The 9057-nt window shown below is 35.5% G+C and overlaps 1 non-coding gene across 1 annotated transcript; it reads left to right on the top strand.

Moving 5' to 3' along the window:
* Positions 1-992: 992 nt before the first annotated feature.
* On the top strand, positions 993-1099 carry LOC121208130 (small nucleolar RNA R71). Its single transcript, XR_005903108.1, has one exon. It is a non-coding gene; the product is annotated as a small nucleolar RNA R71 (small nucleolar RNA).
* Positions 1100-9057: the final 7958 nt, after the last annotated feature.

Consider the following 9057-nt stretch of genomic DNA (forward strand, 5'->3'; position numbering starts at 1 on the left):
CATTTGGCATCTGCGAAAGAGCTTCAATAAACAGTAAGTTAATATGCAATTTCATGAATAGTTTAAGGAATTTACCAAATTGTTCATCTATGCGATCTTTCCTTGTCGCATTGTGGTATGGCACCTGTGGTTTGTACTCTTTACTTACCAATTTTTTCTCATTGTGGTCCACCTCACCTTTACCTTTACTTACCAAAATCTCTTGCCTCGATTCTGGTTCAGGTTCAACTAACCCTTCCTCATCTTGAATGGTAATCGCATTGAATTGTTCCCTTGGGTTAGATTCAGTGTTACTCGACAGGCTACCTTGTGGTCGTTTAGAATTTAGTTTAGCGAGCTATTCTATCTGAGTTTTGAGTCCTTGGATCGATGCTTGCTAATTCTTAAGTGTTGTTTCGGTATTCTAGAAACGAGTCTCTGACACCGAGATAAACTTTGTTAGCATCTCCTCAAGGTTCGGCTTCTTTTCCTATTGGTAAGGTGGTTGTTGAAAAGCCGGATGATGTTGTGACCTTTGATTTTCTTGACCACCTCACAAAAAATTGGGATGGTTCCTCCAATCTGCATTATAAGTGTTACTATATGGGTCGTTTTAAGGTCTAGAATTATAGTTACCCATATATTGAACTTGTTCCTCCTCGGTACTAGGGTTGAAGGATTGATATTTTGTGTGTACTCCTCCTCCATTTGAATCACACCTCATCACTGGATGTACCTGAGTGAAACCACATAAACCGTCAATCTTTTTATTTAAAAGTTCTACCTGGTTAGATAGCATAGTAACCGCATCGAGGTTGAAAACACTGGCCGCTTTCGTTGGCTTTGTCCTCATGACTTGCCACTGATAATTATTCAGTGACATCTCTTCTATAAATTCATAAGCCTCTTCAGGTATATTATTATTGATAGTCCCACCAGCAGCTACATCAATCATCTGTCTAGTCAAAGGATTCAGGTCATTGTGAAAAGTTTGAACCTGCAACCATAAGGGCAGCCCATGGTGAGGGTACCTTCTCAATAGATCCTTGTATCTCTCTCATGCATCGTAGAGTGTTTCTAGATCCATCTACACGAAAGAAAAGATATCATTTCTCAGTTTAGCCGTTTTAGCCAACGGAAAATATTTAAGTAAAAACTTTTCAGTATTTGTTCCCAAATAGTGATTGACCCTCGTGGTAACGAGTTCAACCACTGTTTAGCTTTATTCCTTAATGAAAAAAGGAATAACCGAAGATGAATGGCATCATCAGAAACGCCATTGATTTTTAAAGTGTCGTAAAACTCCAGAAAATTTGCCAAGTGAGTGTTTAGGTCCTCATCCTGCAAACCATCAAACTGAACAAATTGCTGTATCATTTGAATCATGTTAGGTTTCAGTTCAAAATTATTTGCAGCAATAATAGGCCTAACTATACTCGACTCAGTTCCTATTAAATTAGGTTTAGCATAATCACATATAGTGCGTGAAGTAGGATTCTGATTTACTGGATTGGTAGCAATCGCAGGAGGTAGCGAATTTTCTTGATTTTCACAAATCTCCTCGGTTGTAGTTGGAATATCATCCTCTTGCCCTTTCTCTATGTATCTTAAGGTTCGTCTTATTTCTCTTCGGTTTCTGCGAGTTGTGTGTTCGATCTCACTGTCAAAAAGCGATGGTCCTGACAGATTTCTTCTAGTCATAAACTATAAAAACCTGGTAGAAGGAAAAATAAAATTTAGTAACAAAAACCAAAACAATATTTAAATTGTAATAAAATAAATGGCTAAAGTAATAAAAATTAAGCGTTCCTAATATTTTAGTTCGTCAGCAACAGCTCCAAAAACTTGATTGATGTGAATCGTGATAAGTTTTATAATTTATGAATGACCGTTCTTGAAAACTAACTATTATCATGAAAAAGGTAAGCGCACCTATCGAACAGTAGTATAGCTTATGACAAGACCGGGATGCCGAACCCAAAGGAACCAAAAGTACTAGTATTAACTTTCTTTTTATTATCTAGCCTAAAAATAAAGGGATTTCTTTTATCTAAACTAATTACTAAACTAAGGATGCACAGAAAGTGAATTGGGAAAATAACTTTTGGGAAAACACCACCTAGACTTCACTTGTTATTGACTCTAAATTAGACGATTTATTCATTTGACTTGATCCGTAGAAATCTTTAATTTATATTATTATCTCTCGAGACTAACAACGTCTAACCCTAGGTTGATTAATTAAAATCTTTTTCTAATTAAAACCCCTAGTGTTGCATTAACTCGATTTATGGATTCCCTTATTAAGTTTCACCCTAATCCGAAAAAATTATGTCACCCTATTTCTAGGCGTGCAATCAACTCCGCTTACTTATATTAGATTTACTCTTAGATAGAGACTTTTGCTCCTCTGAATAAGCACATCAAAACTTGAATTAATATCCTGGAATATCAAAGCAAGAATTAAGAACACATAATTAAGAAAAATAAAATATTTATCATATAATTCAGATAATAATAACAAGATCCGTCTTAGGTTTCATTTCCCTTAGGTATTTAGGGGGTTTAATTCATATTTATGAAAGAAACATCTCAAAATAATAATGATAACAAAACATAAAGAAAACCCAAGAACTTTTGAAGGGAATTGAGGGGAGATCTTTAGTCTTGAAGGTGAATCTGGCTTCTGAGATGGATCAATCGGCTTCCTTCGAGTAATTCCTTGCCTCCTACTCCGTGTCTCTTTTCTAGGTACCTCTTGGGGTGTTTATATAGGCTTTAGAATGATTCAAAACCCTCAAGAGTAGCCTATTCTGAATAGGACTAGACTTGGGCTCGGCAAGGACACGCCCGTGTGATATGGCTTAAGCTGTGTTGCAATCTGTTAAATAGACACGGGCGTGTGAACTACCCGTGTGAGGAAGTCCAGGCCGTATTGATTTCCCACATCGACCTATTTTCTCCATTTTTGGCCCGCTTCTCACTCTTTTTACTCCCCTATGCTCACCTAAGTATAAAACATGAAATTAAAGGATTAGGAGCATCGAATTCACCAAATCTAAGGAGAAATCATCCATAAATGTGCTTAGCATGGGATAAAGATATGTATAAATTACGGTTTATCAGTATCTGAGTTGATTCGAGTAAGATTTCAGCTGTTGTTGATTGAAAATGACCAAGAAACGTATCCGAGTTCAAAATTTTTTTGGGATTGGTTGACTATTATCGGCGTTTTGTAAAAGGGTTCTCGATGATTGCTACACCAACGACTTGATTGTTACAAAAAGATGTAAAGACTTAGTGGTCTGAAAAATGTAAATAGAGTTTTGATCAGTTGAAAACACTATTAACCGAAGCACCAATTTTAGTTTAGCTTGAGTTGGGTAAAGAATTTGTAATTTTTAGTGATGCGACATTGAACGGTTTGGGATGTGTCTTAATGCAAAAAGGAAAAGTGATAGCTTATGCTTCCAAAAAGTTAAAACCGCATGAAAAGAATTATCTGACGCATGACTTAGAGTTGGCCGCTATTGTTTTTTCATTGAAAATTTGGCAACATTATTTGTTCGGTGAGAAGTGCAGTATATTTACCAACCACAAGAGTTTGAAGTATTTGATGTCTCAAAAATATATGAATTTGCGACAACGGAGATGACTCGAATTGTTGAAAAATTATGACTTAGTTATTGATTATCATCCGGGGAAAGCAAATGTAGTCGTGGATGCTTTGAGTAGGAAATCTTTGTTTGCTTTGCGGGCGATAAACACCCATTTAAATATGTCTGATAATGGTTCGATTTTAGTTGAATTAAAATTTAAACCAGTGTTTCTCTAGAAAATCTGTGAAGCTCAGAAATGTGACAATGAATTGCAAGCTAAAAGAGTACAGTGCGAGTCAACTACTAATTCAGAATACCAGATCGGGTTCGATGATTGTTTGTTGTTCTGAGGTAGAGTTTGTGTGCCAAAGAATTCCGAGCTTATTCAAAAAAATTTATACGAAGCACACAATGGTTGCTTATCTGTTCATCCAGGGATTACTAAGATGTATAGTGATCTGAAACAGATGTATTGGTGGTTGGTCATGAAACGAGACATTTTAGAATTTGTGTCGAGATGCTTGGTTTTTCAGTAGGTCAAAGCCAAACATCAAGTACCTTCAGGACTACTACAGCCAGTGATGATACCTGAGTGGAAATGGGATAGAGTTACAATGGATTTCGTATCAGGATTTCCATTATCTCAAAAAAAAAGATACTGTTGGGGTTGTTGTTGATCATTTGATGAAATTTGCACATATCATTCTGGTACGTACAGACTTTTCACTTGATAGATTAGCTGAATTGTACATCTCTAAAATTGTTAGATTGCACGGAGTGCCAGTTTCTATTATTTTATATAGAGATCCGCAGTTTACGTCATGATTTTTGAAGAAATAGCAATAGGCTTTGGGTACACAGTTGCATTTTAGTACTGCATTTCATCCACAAATAGATGGTCAGTCTAAGAGAGTGATTTAGATTCTCGAAAATATGCTTCGTTGCTGTGTTTTAGAGTTTGAAGGCAATTGGGAAAAATATTTATCGTTGTTTGAATTTGCGTATAATAATAGTTATTAGTCGAGCATAAAGATGGCACCGTATGAAGCTTTATACGGTCATAAATGCCAAACTCCATTGTACTGGACCGAACTTAGTGAGAAAAAGATTCACGGGGCTGATTTGATCAGAGAAACTGAAGAGAAAGTGAAAGTAATTCGCGACAGTTTGAAAGCAGCTTTAGATCGACAAAAACCATAAACAGATTTGAAACATAAAGACATTGAATTTCAAATCGGCAATAGAGTGTTTCTAAAAGTATTGCCGTGGAAAAAAATTCTCCGATTTGGTCACAAAGGAAAATTGCGTCCGCGATTTATTGGACCTTATGAGATTATCGAGAGAATTGGGCTAGTAGCTTATCGACTTGAGTTATCAACAAAGGTGGAAAAAATTCATAATGTGTTTCATGTGTCAATGTTACGACAGTACTGATCAGATCTGTCGCACATAATTTTTTCGGCAGAGATTGAAATTCAACTCGATATGTCATATAGCAAAGAACCGATCAAAAATTTGGCCCGAGAGATTAAAGAGTTAAGAAATAAAAGCATAGCTCTAGTGAAGAGGGTATGTAGAAACCCAAAGAAGCTATGAGAAAATAGTACCCTAACCTATTTTCTGGTAAGATTTTTAGGGACAAAAATTCTTACGGGGGGAGAGTTGTAACAGCCATTTTTAGTGAAATAGGAACAGTGGTTTTGGGACCATAAATCTAAGGTCAAAATATTTATTTTATTATTATTTTAATGTATACAACATGTGAGTAGTCTACTATAAAAAAATTTTTAAGAAATTTCGACGTTTGCATGATTAATTTAGTAAAAAGGACTAAATTGAAAAAGGTGCAAAATTAGAGTTCTATAAGCTAAAGCTACTAAATGGCTATGAAATTAAATAGTTAAGGGATTTTTGTGGTAATTAGACCAACTAATATTATTAGTGGACAAATATGGACATATTATTAAGTGAAATCAAAGTTTATACATAAGGTTAATTAAGTAATTTGATAAATAAATAAAATAAAATAATGTAAAAGATGTTATCATCTTCTTAGTTGAGATTTCACCACTGAAAATTAAGGTAGAAAGAAGCCATAGCTAAGCTTGAAGGTTCGGCCAATATTCCTTGTGTATGTAAGTGCAATTTTTCTTGGTTTTTAATGATTTCTATGTTTTTGAAGTCATTGTAGCTTAATCTAGCTAGCCGAAGGACTAATTTGCAAAATTATTAAGAGTTTAGGGTTTTACCATTGATGAATGTGTATGTGTTTTGATGTTTGATGGAAGAAAATGAATCTTTGTTGATAAATAAACAGGTTTTGTAAAGTGATTTTGGTTGAAAATGTCAAATATGGATTAAATTGAGAAATGTGAAATTTATATGGTAAATATGTGAAATAATGAAAAATATAGGTTATTATAAGCTTGTATGAAATTCAACTAGCATGAGTGTAGATTAAATTGCATGAATTTGCATTTTTATGAGATAGAGACTAAATTATAAAGAAGTTGAAATATGAGGGGTAAAAGTGTAAATTTGCAAAAATATGTATTTTGGGCTGAACTGAATAGAATGAATACTAAATGGATTGAATTTGATTATTTAGATCAAACTAAGCCTCATATGGATCTAGATCGAGGGAAAGATAAAGTATCGGACTAGTCGATCTTGTTTCGTCGTTTTTGTATTTGAGGTAAGTTCGTATGTTTAATAAGCATTAAATTATATGTGTTTGAATGATTAATTAATATAATTGTGATAATAGGGCACCACGAAAAGTCTCGATGAGTTATCGATAATGTATAAATCCCGGTTGAACCTTAGGAATAGATAGGATACAAATGACATGTCATTAAGGTTACCACGTTCTACCGGTGGTTAATTTTTTTGGCATGTGTTGCGGTTACTGGTTAGCTTGTGTGAGCAGTACTATGCAGTTAAGTCTTGACCGTCAGCTTTTGTGAGCAAGCCTAGTGATAGCTCAAGAGGGAGCAATTATACGAGATATGAGATAGTGATGGTTTCGACCATGTATTGGCACTTAGTGTGCAAGATTCCCAAGTATCTGATAGTATTCCAAATGGTTCAGCGGGTATATTGATGGTATGAAAGAATAAGAGATCGATATGTCTCATTACAGGTATGTATGTGAATCATAAAAGCATTGAAGCTATGAAATTTATGAAGTTTATGTTTAACCTTCTAGATGAATATGTGTTAGGTTTGTGCATTAAATTGAGTTGCATTATGCCATGTTAAATCACTTAAATTATGATTATATGGTAAGATGTATTTATTAGCCATAGGAGCTTACTAAGCTTAATAGCTTACTTTGTTTACTTTTCCGTGTTTTATAGTAATTTTGATGCTTGCTTGGATTGGAGGTTGTTGGAGATTTCGTCACACTCTCCAACAGTTGTTTTGGTACTTTTGAACTTTGAGTAATGTGGTTATATGGCATGTATAGGTCTTTTTGGCTAATGTAGCCTTTATGTCTTGATGAATTTTAGCCATTTGAATTGGCTTGTAAGTAGTCATATGTTTTGATATGTAAATATGTATAAATGGTCCTTTGATATGTGGTTTATAAATGATATGTGAATGCCTTGTTGAGAATTAATATTGAAGGTAGCAATTAGTTGAATTTGAGAGTGTACTAGTATGCTAAGCATTAGGCAAGATAATGCATAATGAAAGTGACCATTTATGTAAATGCTTGAAGGTGATTTGGTATGTATTGAATTGGAAAATTGAATGTGTATTAGGCACAAAGTTTAATAAGTGAGTTTGATCATTTAGGCATACTTTGGAGGCATAATGGTATGTTTTTGAATGGTTAATTGTGATGATTATGAGCCTTGTGGTTGTTGGTATTGGTATAGCATGATTTGGACTTGGTTATGGTTGTTTTGAATGCTTATTGATGTTAGGGTCATATGTTATTTGTTGGGTTTAAGTTGATGCAATTTTGGTTAGAAAAATGGCTTAAAAGATAGCCTATTTTTGTCCAAACGGGCAGAGACACGGCCATATGTCTCAGCTGTGTCTGACACACAGTCAGGTGGCATGGTCGTGCGTCCCCTGGTACTTATTTAGAAATCAAGTCAGTAGCTACACATGGCCTAGCCCACGGGCGCGTGGTCTGGCTGTGTGGCACAAGTCAATATACCCTCCAGTTTTCACACGGCTTAGCACTAAGCTTGTCACACGGGCGTGTGAGGCTATTTCGAAGGTTACACGGGCATGTGGTTGGCCGTGTAACCCAAGTCAAAGAGTTACATGGGGTCGGACACGGGCTAGGACATGGCCAAGTGATCCCATTTCGAATGTCCACACGGCATGTGACATGGGCGTGTCTTTTGGCCATGTGTCTCACACGGCCTAGCCACGCGGGCGTCTGTCCCCTGTACTTTGAAAATTTTTAATGTTTTTCCAAAATTTCCTTGAGTTCTCAATTTAGTCTCGAACCACTTCTAATGTTTGTTTTAGGCCTTGAGGGCTCGTGTTAAGGACTATATGATTGTGTTTGAATGGTTTTTAATTAGTAGGAAATTTGTAATTCAAATTGTATGATTGTTTAAGAGATTAGCCTGGTAATGCTTCGATGATTTTCCAGTCAGAGGCACCAAGCCTATACATGATATTTATGAACGATGTGATGTTGCTATACTGATGTCTACGAGCTATGAAGAGGCAGCAAAAGAAAATAGTTGGAAAGAGGTTATGGAAGCTTAGATAGCCATGATTAAGAAAAATGAAACTTTGGAGTTGGTTGACGTCCAGTTCACAAGAAGGTTTGGTTGACATACCAGTTCACAAAAAGGTTATTGGAGTAAAATGAGTTTACAGAACCAAGTTAAATTTTGATGGTTCAGTAAGTAGACTCAAGGCTAGGCTGGTCGTAAAAGATTATAGTCAACAATATAGGGTAGACTATGTAGAAACCTTTATACCAGTAGCTAGATTGGACACCATTAGGCTACTAGCGATAATAGTAGCCCAAAGAGGGTGGAAGATACATCAATTTGACGTAAAGTCAGCATTCCTCAGTGGTATTCTAAAGGAAGAGGTATATGTTGAACAACCACAATAATTTGTAGTTGATGGTGAAGAGCACAAAATATGCAAGTTGAAGAAGGCTTTGTATCGCCTCAAACAAGCTCCGCGAGCCTAGTATTAAAGAATTGATATGCACCTGGTGAGTTTAGGATTCGAGAAGAGCATCAGTGAACCCACATTGTATGTGAAGAAAGAAGGAAATGAGACCTAGCTGATAGTATCCTTATATGTTGATGATTTGTTGGTAACTGAGGGTTGTAAAAGGCAGTTAAAGGATTTCAAGAAGCAGATGTGAGCTAAATTTGAGATATGTAATATAAGATACATGTAACGACCCGAAATTTACGGTATCAGAAAGTGCATTTTTGGGTCACTATTTTCGAAAAAATAGATTCGTAAATATTTATTAAAAATATTT

The sequence above is a fragment of the Gossypium hirsutum genome, chromosome A01 (assembly GCF_007990345.1).
Source record: "Gossypium hirsutum isolate 1008001.06 chromosome A01, Gossypium_hirsutum_v2.1, whole genome shotgun sequence".
Classification (NCBI taxonomy): Eukaryota; Viridiplantae; Streptophyta; class Magnoliopsida; order Malvales; family Malvaceae; genus Gossypium; species Gossypium hirsutum.